At 43.8% G+C, this 12,917-nt stretch overlaps 1 protein-coding gene across 1 annotated transcript in view; it reads right to left on the reverse strand.

Moving 5' to 3' along the window:
• The window catches only part of H6PD (hexose-6-phosphate dehydrogenase/glucose 1-dehydrogenase), a 155,413-nt gene extending 142,888 nt beyond the window's left edge, over positions 1-12,525 (reverse strand). Inside the window, exon 1 of the mRNA XM_069610029.1 lies at positions 12,267-12,525. The gene's annotated coding sequence lies outside the window, so the exon portion shown is untranslated. The remainder of the gene's footprint in view (positions 1-12,266) is intronic.
• Positions 12,526-12,917: the final 392 nt, after the last annotated feature.

Genomic DNA, 12,917 nt, shown 5'->3' on the forward strand with positions numbered 1-12,917 from the left:
TCAGAGAAAAAACAACTTTGTTAAAAGGGACGTTATGGTTTCAAGTAAAATCGAAAAACCCCAGAAATTCGCCAGTTATGGTAAGCTAAACAACCATAACTCGCACCACCACCGTGCACTGCTAAGACTAACACCCAGGACATCAAAGATGACATCACAAATGTCATTGATGACATCACTACGACATCAGATGTGAAATAAATTTTGATGAAAAGTCCCTACAAGGCGTTGTGTTTATATTGTTGGTAACAAGATGTCAGGGGTGATCGGGAGACCTATCATGAACTACTTAATCTATTAAAGAATGTACTCATCTAATATCATTGCATTGGAGTGTTGTCGTTAATACAGAAACCTAATCATATATAAACATAGCCAATGACTGCAGCATGCACCATAGAAGTACACTACTTATAATCTTGTAATTTTGGATAGTACAATAATGAATGCTACCGTATCAGAGTTTTGAGCAATGTTAAACATGTAATAACGAGCTAACAATTGAAGACTTACAGCACTTGTGCAGGTACAAACAATACATATGAAGAACCACAATGCATACAAATCAGAGGCACATACAGGGAAACTAAAGTAAGGAAGAAAGAAACTGCATCATCAGAAAATGCTAATGACATTAAAGTTTATCTTCATGTGTACAAATGAGCTGTGTGTTTGAGGCCTGCTCATTTCCCCCATGTATGTGCACCATAAGCTGAGACCAAACCCTAAGGAAAGTACTTAAAGAACATATGACAAGGTTAACGTCTAGATATAATAGCACCTTTTTCAATTTTATTATTCTGACTGCCAATGAACAAAACCACCAGCCCTATATATGTCAATAAACAAAAACAAGTGGCCCAGATATGTGATGTCATCAATGTGGCCCAATTTGTGATGTCATCTTTGATGTCGCGGGTGTTAGTCTTAGCAGTGCGCGGTGGTGGCGCGAGTTATGGTTGTTTAGCTTACAATAACTTGCGAATTTCTGGGGTTTTTCGATTTTACTTGAAACCATAACGTCCCTTTAACAAAGTTTTTTCATAGGTTTTTACCAGTGCATGCTATTTTCCTACAATTTACTAATATCATACTTACCCAATATAGCAATGTTTGTGTCCAATTTACAAAGTGTCACCTTAAAACTCTTTAACACTTCTATACACTTTTTGCAACTATTTCAACTAGTTTTGCATCCGTAGACGTCTACAAACATCTGACTTCATAGCGGACCTTCCGGACAGTGCCACATATACGCTGGCACGCGGCATGATGACGTGTTCGAGAACTGCAGTTTCTACTGATCTAGGAACTTTCAACTTCAAACTTTCCCTTGCACAGCTCCAACACCTATTCCTACTCATTATCCATTAACAATCTAGTACACAGTACATACTTTTAGCAAAATTGCTATTTATCTTAAAATGGCATCAGCTAATGCCATCCCTCCTCCCCAAGAGCCACCACTACTGCTGTAATCAAGGTGCATGAGAAACGGTGCCCCTTACCGTAGAAATAACACACACGCAACATTTTCCGTTGTCCACCTATCCCTCAATATAGTTTGGTTTCTATTCCCTTCCGACCTTTTGTTCTTAACTCTCCTGCCAAATAAAATACATCCAAAAACAACAAAAGACATATTCCTTTAGGAACCACCTTTCACAGTTAAAAAAATAAAAATAAAAAAAAAAAAATTTAGACTCCATCGACTTTATATTTCTCAGTAAAATATATAGACTCTATACGATTTTCTAACATTTCCATTTGCATTTTGTGCTATGCTAATGGGAATATTGTGGCATTCATCCTCCGTTCCAGGGACTGGAACGGTGGATACCGTCCCAGCAGCCCAAGTTATCAGCCCAAGCGAAGCAAGGATGGATAACAAGGTCTCTGGACCATTATCCACCCCCATTCCAGCCCCTGAAATGGGGGAATTGAAAGCCATTAGCACCCTCGGTTCCCAAAGCTGGAACCTGGGGTGCTAAAACAATAGGATTTTTCTTCCTATACCGGGACTCCTGTGGCATCCCGGTGTAGGAAGGAAAATCCGTTTCCAAGATGGCCACCATGGAAAGGGTAGGCAAGGGTTCCATACAGGGCCCCTCTTTGCTTTTCATGGCAGCCTGCAGAAGGCAAAAAGAGAACCCGATGACCATATTAGCACAAGCACATTTTTCTTCCCTTTCAGGTCTATCCTAATTTCGAATAACTTTACCACAAAGCCAGTCCCAGGTGGACATGGCCACTTTAATCCTATGTTTTGTCCCTTGTGGTCATGTCCAGTAGCCAGATTGTCCGGATCATGACCTTATTCCATGACCCGGACAATCTGGCCACTGCCCATGGTCACAGGCTACCCCTCAGTCACTAAAGGTATACCGCTATTTTTTGTAGCTATATTATGACAATTGGCAAATAATAAAACACTGGCACATTTGCAAAACCATGCTTGTAGGTCCTTACCAATGCTCCTTACGCAAGTTTGCTGGAAATCCACCCATGTTTTATTTTTTCTTAAGTGTCAAATGTATGCACATACAATCGTGATATAACCTAGCCCCCACTTGACAAAATCCATTCAGACTTTACGAAAACATCTATATCTAGATCTATAATCTTTTTGCAAACCTTTGTGTAGATTTGCCAAATGGCACCACATTTATAAGCCTTTACAATATTTTGGGACCCTCCTCTCTAATTTTGCTCCCTCTTGACAGAATCCCACCAAACTTTGCAAAAACATGTATATCTAGATCTATTATCAGTTTGCCAGTTTGCCAAATGAAGTGTAGATTTGTCAAATAGCACCTCATTTATAAGACTTTACATTATTTTGCCCCCCCCCTCTTATTTTCCCCCTCTTGACAAAATCACATCAAACATCGGAAAAACATTTATATCTAAATGTATTATCAGTTTCCCAAATTAAGTGTAGTTTCTTCAAATGGCACCTCATTTGTAAGCCTTTACATTATTTTGGGACCCCTCCTCATGACAGAATCCCACCAAACTTTGCAAACTCACTCAGAATCAGGTCAGAAATATATATGGAAAATGTCATGCAGTTCCATTAAGTGGCGCCAAAGTTATAAGCCATCCAAGAACTACATTTCACCAACCCTGTAATGCGGAGGTGTTTTGTGAACTTTACAGGACTGTTCGCGAACATCCGGACTGTTCGTGGACTTTCGCAGCAAAAAACACCCTTTTTTTGCTTCTTGCAGCCATATCCCATCCCGTGCTCATCACCCCTCAACTCCCCAGAGATTATGTCCGCGAATCCAAGATGGCGGGCATTTCCAAAAATCTGACGCACTTCACGGTCTTCACCATCCAATCAGCGAATGCGTCGCATGATAGCGGACATGACGCAAGCGGATTAACCAATCGGTGTCCTGTCCGCGGAGCGAACAGGGAAGTGTGTCCGCGGAGCCGACATAGATATCACTAATTTTTTGGGACCTACTTTTTTGTTGTTTTAAAAAAACTACTGGCAGGATTTTCACCAAATTTACAAAAGCACGCTTTCGGGACCAAGCCGCTGCTCCTGCTGCAAATTTGGTGAAAATCCGTCCAGCGGTTTGGGCTGTAGGCGTCAGCAAAGTCTTTCCCCATTCAGTCTATGGGGGGAAAAAAAGTTTTGGGACCCCCCACTATAACTTTGCCCACCCTGGACCAAACTTTGCAAACATTCAGAGTGGGCCATATACTTTTGTTGCAAAGTTTGGTGTGGATTCGTCCAGGGGGAGCAAAGTTATAAACCACCCAAAAAGTGCTCTTCCTATGAGATGAGTAACTTAACCATAACTACATGGCCGCTACCGCATACATATACAGACATATATACACGATGAATATAGTAGATTTTGCAAAGCACAGCTTTTTGGCCTAAGGACAACTTAATGAGCATGCACACTTATGGCATTTGAACACAACAGCAAAAACGATTGTATAAATATTTTTCGCATTCTGCTGTGTCTACCTCTTTACCCTCCCAGCATTAGAGAAAACAGCCCTTTGCCATACACCATGATCCACTGTATATTGCTACCCATGGCCCCCTAGTAAATTAAGTAGTGACCCAGCCCTTCACAAGTACCACCAAAGAAATAAAATGACTCAATAACAACTTCGGACACATACAAGCTTACATGGCTAATTCGGCCTACGTGACCAGTGATATGTGGTACTAGCATATGACCCATGTGGTGAGAGAGACATCAAGAGAGAGCTGCTATGTGTGTTCTCTCATTCCCTACACCAGGACTGCCTCCAGGAAATGTGTGGCCATGGAAATCCCAGAACACAGTGCCTAATGCATTTGGAGCTCTGCACGACTAGGGGTCAATTTCAAGGGAAATTCACTACTTTGCAGCGGATGTCACAAAAGACGTTCCCTTTTGAGGATCGCTTCATAAAGACAAAAGTAATATGACAGGGGACTATTGGAGCTGGGATAAAATGATACAATACATACCGGAGGGCCCAAATAGAGGGGAAGCTAGGATAGTGAATCAAACGTAGTTGGAATGTCAACAAACTGGGAGAAGAGAGATAGGGGGTATGCCTGGGTGTTGGGAAAGGCCCCAACTACTGGTATATGGACAGTTGTTTACAGGTGATGAAATGGTTGAAGGACTGATGGGATGTAAAGCACGGGCACTTCTGACAGTGGAGGTGGTGCAGACAGAAAATGAGGAGTGCCTCAATGAACGGGCAGAGTACTCAAAGCTGCTCACATGGGTAGAAAACGAAGCAGGCCTGTATCCATAATACCCCACAAGAATACATCACTATGCTTCTAGAATGATGAACCGATAAAGGTTGGAGTAAATGAAGGGTGCAAACGCATATCATATTGAAGGTCGGTACAGCAGTGCTCATGGATCACTACTGGGCCTTTGGTTCCAGAGCTTACATGCAGTTGCCTCCAAATATGTTCCATAGTACTAATGAACACACCAGCTCCGCTAGTGCCCAAAAAAGACATACAGATTGATGGGATCCCCAAAATGGATATGCACCAGAGAACGAAAAGGTCTCTGGAACTTAAAGAAGTAAAAAGAGGAAATTAGGTCTCCAGCAAGATGGAAGCAGCACTTAATGAGATACCAGAGGAACACTGACTGTTCACTAGAACAGAAATTATGTTCGCATCCGTTGTTCCTGGGATACAAACAAATGTAAAATATCAAGTGGTTACAAATATATTATGATTTTTCTTTTTTTTTTTATAACGCACTTAATAGCCGAGTTTGGTTTCTAAGCGTGAATCTGGGATTCAAACCTCTATTTCTCTGCGCGGTCTTGCTTCCAAGACCAGCACGTTGCCCCTGTGCTATCCTCCATTCACATTACACATTGGGAACTGATCATCTCAACAGTGAAGGGCATTAACACCATAAAGGAGGAGCTCAGAGCTGTGAGGCTCATGACTCTTCAAAAAAGGTATGTCCTCGACTTCTTCACAGCCATGAATGGCGGGGTTTGCACAAAGATCGGTCCATCCTGTTATACTTATATACCTGCCCATGATGAAGAAAATGGGACCCTCACAGAAGCCATAACCCTGCTATCAGACCTGCACGCTAATATGGAGGAGGAAACAAACTCAGTGGGGGGTAAGGGAGGACAAAGATTGCCTCACACATATATTCTCATGGAGCCCCTTCTGGATGGCCCATGGACTAAAAGTACTCAGTCGTATTCGTGTTATTTGTGTTGTGCCATTAGGGTGGCCATAGCCCAATGCAAAAAAACTGTCCAGAAGATGGTGGGCATGAAGATAGTGATAGACATGGACACAAAGACAGACGAAAGCACGCAAACTGTTGAGGGTGGGAAACCTTGGAGCAATGCTGACCCGTCTGGAATCGAGTGAAGTGTGTGAGTTAGTGTGACCTCAAGGCCCCCCGTCAGAGAGAATGACCTCAGAGCAGGGTCGGGGGGGGGGCTCTTTATTGATGGTTCCTCGACAATCACACTTAAAACAAAGTCCATTGTCCCCCCGGGTACAAAATTATTTTATATCCGGGATGAACACAAATACGCGGGATGTTGGTTGTGGTGCAATCCAGATGGGCAGTGCTGCTATATGACGTCGAGTATGGATGAACATTTGAAGAATTATGTTGACCTGAAGGGGGCATTGAAGATATGGATCCCGAAGACGCCCTATGGGGGGGCCTCTGAGAAATGTGGTCGTAGACTCTACCAGAGGGGAGAATGAAGACAGACAAATGAATGTGGCATTCATTACGTCAGCCCCTCCCTATCTCGATATTCTCAAAGTGGAAGAAGCGCATCGTTTATGGCATCTACCCCTTACCAACCCTATACAGCAGGTTCTTGAGACATTACTCACTGAGACAACCTCATCACCCTTATCCTGGATCAATTGAAGAAGAGATGGACTTGCAGGCTATTGAGGACATGAAAGACTTGTGAACAGAGGTGATGAAAGCAAATGACATCACTACTGAGCCCAGACACACGCAGGTGCATTAGACATGAAGCATATAAGTATCCACCATGAAGATACATGAACAATAGGTCAAAAAGCATTCAGACATAAAGAACATGCTTGCATCCAATAGGTTAGAACCCATATACTCTCTCTATGCTGAAACACAAGATGCACAAGAATACACACAATGCTTGCTTAACGCAGAACCCAGAGAACATGAGTGGCCATGCAAAACAAGATGGGCGGCGCAGCCACATGTGGGTGAATGGGAAACAGTGGAAGAAGCTTTGAGGTTGCAGGGGGACCTGGCTCGCTGAATTAACAGAAAAACCCACGCTGAGCAGCCCAGACAATAAGAGCATATGTTTCCCAAGGCTGCCATAGAAGTACAGGTCTGAATCAGCACCCAAAAGTACAGGCAACATCAGTTCCCCAAGCATGAGATACAATTCTCTTAGATTAGTAAAAGAAACGGTAATGCTGGACTTTCAGATTCCCACCAATTGAGATGAAAGTAGCTCAAACAAGACTCTAGAGGCCAAGGAAGGTAGGACACCCACATTAATGAGGGCTAAAAATCCTCATACATACTGAGCAGAAGAATCCAAAATGAAGTCTCCACACACGTGGCTCACAGTTGGAGGATAATCTCTATTCATTAGAATCAGACACATACCAGCAGAGACCTTTGTTTCCATCCCGTTCCTGGGACAAAAGATACAAGGTAGTGCAACACTGAAATCTAAACATCCTGGCTTGTGGCCTAAGGAATTAGAAATGGTAACCTTGGGACAAGTAGCACATTGGTGCCGTTCTCACCACCACCTATTGTGCTCGTGTACTGGTAATCTTCCAAAGTCCCAAGGCTGAGAAGGCCACCTCTGACCAATCCCTAACCACTTTTAACACTTGTCTATCATTGTTGCAACAGCCAATTACACCACATTGTGTGTACGAAATGAATATACTAATCCCTATGCAATGCATATCTAGTTGATTCCTCAACCAATCCCATCCCACTTTCGTATTTTTTTTTTTAAATGAAACGTCAATTGTGATGTCACATCTGTTTTCAAGCAGTTGTCATGCCTGGAATTATGCGAGAGAGTGGAAAATCATCTTGATGTCCATAGCTGTCCCTGTTTTATATGGGTTTTGTTGAATAAAAGTTATTTTTTGAGTTTTTTGGACTCTTCCATTTTTGGGCGTGGGATTTCCCCTGGCCTGTCCTCTTTAAATATATATTAAAAAAAAATTTAAAAAGGTGGGGAGCATGGACAACAGGATCCATACTAAAGCTCTGAAAGGAGGCAAAACAAACCAATACCGGTAGTTTACATTTTCTTTCCACAGCATCAAAATACAGCTGTCTCTCGTGAACAGAAGAGATGACTAAATCAAACAACCGACAATAGGTGAACATTCAAGATGGTTATATTGAGAGTGTGTGACTTAGCACAATTCACCAATTGATACTAATTTCGTAGTCTGAGTTCCTATTCACACCAGCTAACGCTACCAATCCATTATCAGATCTTACCAAGAGTATACAGAATGGCACAATCTCATTTAGCACAATACATTTTCTCTCTAGGGTGAACATGCACACAGGATTCTAACTACGGGATAATGAGGATTGGACGCTAGTGTGGTGACGAGTCTATGAAATTTAAAATAGGTCTCACCTTTCACTGAAGGATAGAGAGTAATACTGTGTCTCAAATAATCTGAGATGCTTTGTCCTTCTTCAATTTACCTCAAGCCGAACTGTTTGTCAATAACGCGGTTTCCAATTAACAGGCTATAAAGCATCCAACTATCTGTGTTTACTTTAGCCAAGCCTTGATAAGGACCTACATTGGGTCGAAACATGTTTTGGCCTGTGGGCAAATGACTGAACAAACTTGTATAACGGTTGAAGGGACACAACTGTGTATACATTGAGTAATCAAGAGGTTTAGGACATTCATGATGTATATATAGCCAATTGGTCAACCAGGGATTAATTTACTTTCTGTGTGCACAATTAGACCAATTCATATAAACAAAAGTGCAATCTTGATTTGCCGTTACAATGATTCAAGCAGTCCAAAGACCATTATATGCACATTGAACCAAATATAGACCTATGGATGGTGTAAGGTGTGATTGTTCCCCCGGGTAGCAGGGATCAGGTCTCAGGGGTTCATCTTGGCAACAAAGCAGACATCATAGCTGTCGTGCATCAGAACCTTCACTGATCCTGCTTACATTCATTTGACATTGAAGTTGAAAATAATGTATAAGTTACACTCAGGAAATCCATCTTCATCTTTCTTTTACTTTATTGTATACCATAGCTGGTCAGATAGATCAGCGGGTTGGGCGCTCGCTGCTGTGATGTGTGCGATATGCAGGTTCTCATCCCGGCATGACCAATTCAGACTTTCTTCCTCCCAAGGTAGTTAAATGGGTACCAACTTCAGCAGACATTTATCGACATGTAAATATGCTGTATGTACAGCGTTTTGCTGAGTGGTGCTGAGGTGTGATCCAAAGTTTCTCCCTAAAGTTGTTTCTCGCCTCTCAGGATCTGGGTTTCCCTGCCTTCTTTCAAGATCCGCAAACACCTGAGGAGGTGGCTTGGCATAACATTGATGTACAGCGGGCAATGTTGGAGTATTCGGCTAGGATTGCTCTTTTCCGCCGGGCAGTGTTGGAGTATTTGGCCAGGATTGCTCTTTTCCGCCGATCTGATAGTCTTCTGATTACTTTTGGCTCGGCTGGGGCTGGGTGTAAGGCATCTGTGGTTTCCATTTGCCGGTGGTTCTGTGTTGTAGTCTCCATGGCCTATGTGGCTTCTGGCCTGCTTGTGCCTGCGCACGTTCAAGGGCGGTCCACCAGGGGTTGGTGGCTTCCTGGACCGAGGCAAGGAGGGTTTCTCTGCAAGAGATTTGTAGGGCTGCCTCCTGGGCTGGTCTAAGCACTTTCATCAACCGCTATGGGTTGAGTTTCTGCCACTCGGGGGTTGGTTCCTTCGGGGTTAGGGTTTTGTCTGTGGGGATGTGAATTAAGAGTTATTGTGGGTGTGTGTTTTGCTGCACTGTTTTTGGCTCTGTCTCATTGGGACCTTTTCCCAGTTGCTGCTTTGGTATACCTCATGAGGTAAGTACTGGGACGAGGAAGAGTGGACGTGGAGGTAATGCTCTGATTACTTAACGGTAATCTTCATTACTCATAGTCCCACTCTTCCTCGTCACAGTACTGACGACCCTCCCTGCGGGGAAGGACCCATGCCCCGGCTTGGTAATATGAAACTGAGTGACGTGGATGTGGGGGATTTAAAGAAATAGAAGAAGGTCCTGTGTCAGAGGCCTCATGAGGTAAGTAGTGTGACGAGGAAGAGTAGGACTATGAGTAATGAAGATTACGGTAAGTAATCAGAGCATTTGTTGAGCACACCAGTGTAGTGGGGAATTAAATTTGTTTGATGATTGTTTATTTTCATTACTGGCCAAACAAGGTCAAATCCAGGTTTTGAAAACATCTTTACATGAGCCACCATGTGTGTTCAGCTGTGTAGAAGGAGCTGGCCAGCCCGCAAGATCCGATTTTCACTTTTCTGCAAATTGCAATGCCCAAATGTCATGACAAAGAAAATGCCCTTATTGAAAATATTCAAACACTATAGCAAAGAAAGTAGGTACGCCCCCATCCTCATGCTCCTCAAGCTCCCCTTTCCACAGGATAACAGATCCTGGGCCTGCAGAGTCATCTCAGGGGAGGCTCAGAGGCGGATCTAACTGTCATCAGCCAGACAAATGGCGAGCGGGCCCCTGTGCTAGGGCCCACCCCTTCCACACAGCACAGGGCACTTTCTGCTGTGGCGGGCCTGCTTTGCAGTAGCGAGTTCTCTGCTCGCTTTCCCCCTGACTGCTGCCAGAGAGCACACGTGCCATCGCCATGTGGCTCAGTGTGGATCTTAACACTGTTTGTCAGCCCTGAGGGAACATGGCAGGCTTTTATGTGACAGCTTTCACACCATAAACAAAGCCAAACAAGGTTGGTGCGAAATGAAGAGGGGTTTGGTAACTGGAAAAAAAAAACAAAAAAATAAAAATAAAAACAACGCAGTTCTAGTGGCGTGTTTTGCATGTTGGTTGTCACAGGGTTAGGACTTTGTTATACATGTCAGCATCTCCTTCAAAATACATGCTGCAATGCAAAGGTTTTTAAATATTATGACAATCCACATCAGCACGTTGTTCTATGTTTTTTTTTTTTTTAATTTTCATTTATTTAGGAAATTTACGGAGCACAGCCCTACCCTAGAAGGCGCCATATGGCCCGATTTACAAAAGCACTTTTCAATGGAAAAATCCCATCGGAAACATTTTGTAAATCGGACACATAGGTGTGTGGTATGGTTGGGGAGTGTCACAGCATTCTATCATCTTTTGGGGAAAAAATGTAATAAATAAACTAACAGATACAGTATCTGGTCCTGCAGCGATCACAAGCAGCTCATCACACTATTGTCACAAACATCAATTATCTTCTTGCTTGTTTTTTAACACCGTCCACATTGCTCTGTTTTGCATCTAAAGTACACGCAGATACAAAAAATTGTCAGGGGCTTTGTAATTCCATACTAGTACACCCTTGTACGGATCCGAGTTTTTCACTCTCCAACCAGTGCAGCAAAAGCTTAAAACTATGCAATTCTGCTGTTTTTCAATGCATGGCTGCAGCAATGCCAGCACAAACAGAATGACAACACTTTTCTGCTACAAGGAGGTATGTTCTCTAGGTTTACAATATTCAGCATTGCTAGCAAAGCCTGCTGAGGAGGCCCAGCTGTTTCCAGTTAGTCGGACCCCCAGGTAACTGTGATGAAGACAACTTAATAAAAAAATTGCTTTTGGCCCAAAAGTTTGCCATTGTGCACTATGACCACAATTAACTCCGTCCACCCAAAGCTCCGCCTCCATGACCCGCCCACCTAGGGCCCTGTGACAGGTGCTGCCCAGGGGGCCCTTTGCCTTAAATCTGCCACTGGGGAGGCTGCCATCTTCGCAGCCGGGGTGTTCTCTTTTTCTCAGCCAAGCCCTTTAATACCGATCTGGGTGGCGTGCAACTTTAAAAAATGGTGGCCAGGGCTCAGAGCCAGGGGCCATGAAAGGTTGAGAGCTATGCTCACCTAACATATCTAGGTCAGAAGAGGCAGAGGCAGCACGTGCTGTCGCTACTCCCACGGGGCAATCGTACTGCAGACGGAAATGTTACCTCCCAGGGTAATTTAGCCCATGGGTAATCGCGCAAGCCAAGAAACGGGCCCGATTACACACGCGATGTCAGCAAAAGGCGATGCAAGCAGGTCCTGAAGAAAATGCAGGGCGGGCGGAGCTACAAAGTTGGGGAGGGCCTTGAAGGCTGCATAGCAACCAGAGACTGTCGGAGAACGCAACACATGCTCGGCCTCCCGCCGCCCCTACAGCCTCCACAATAGCAACAGTTCAAGCCCAGCAGCCCCGCTCGCATCACCGCATAGCCCCCCACCCTTACACACCTGACAAACCACGAACCTTTCAAAGTTGCAACGATCACAACCCATATTGAAACACTGTTCAATGCAGAACGTTTTAGAGGCAAGCATTGAATGGATTCTATTTTGGAAAGCTCGTAGAACAAAACTGCCGTGCACCCTCGAAAGAAAATCCGATTCAGAACGTCTCATGTAATAAAAGCAGCAGAATGCAATGCACCCCTCCTGACGTCACGCTTCCTGCTGACCCCGCTGCGAGATGCCACCTACCGCTGACAGATGCACACTCTGTGTTCTCGCCCCCAGAACTTGGAAGAACCAAGTCTATCGCTTCCGCATGCGTCACAAAGAGCCCTGTCAAAATCTCCAGCACTATGCAGAAACCCGGATATCCGGGTTTAAAGGCACTGGTGCTACTTCAGGGACCACTGTGGGCGTTTAGTCTGCGGAGCACTGGAGGGTAATTAGCCGTGCAAGGTTCAAAGGGGCGGATCAGTAGGCGGTACTCTGATTGAGGACCAGATTGCAAACGAGTGGACAGCAAATAACCGGTGGTGGCAATCTGAGTTTAAAGTTGTACCCATGCTCGTCTCCATTTTTTAAAAACACCCCCTTTCCTTGATTTTACCGTTCATGTTATACAGCCCTTATTCTCGAAATCAAGGAGTCTGCAAACAAGTACAACTCACTGATGCTTGGAAATGTCTTGCCTGCACAATACTAGTTCTTTATTTAAATTTTAAAAAACTTTTAAAAAAATGATGTGAGGCTAAAATGATATTTCACTAAATGATATACATTTTTTACCACAGTGCAATGGAAAGCTGAGCTGGTTCTGGCAAAATTCGAACCAGTGACTGTCAAGCTGTTCAGATTTTAACAACATTGTGATTTATCCAACTTGGCCCATCTTGCCAGAGG

This window comes from Ambystoma mexicanum, chromosome 8, assembly GCF_040938575.1.
Source record: "Ambystoma mexicanum isolate Mex_15411 chromosome 8, UKY_AmexF1_1, whole genome shotgun sequence".
In the NCBI taxonomy this organism is placed as follows: domain Eukaryota; kingdom Metazoa; phylum Chordata; class Amphibia; order Caudata; family Ambystomatidae; genus Ambystoma; species Ambystoma mexicanum.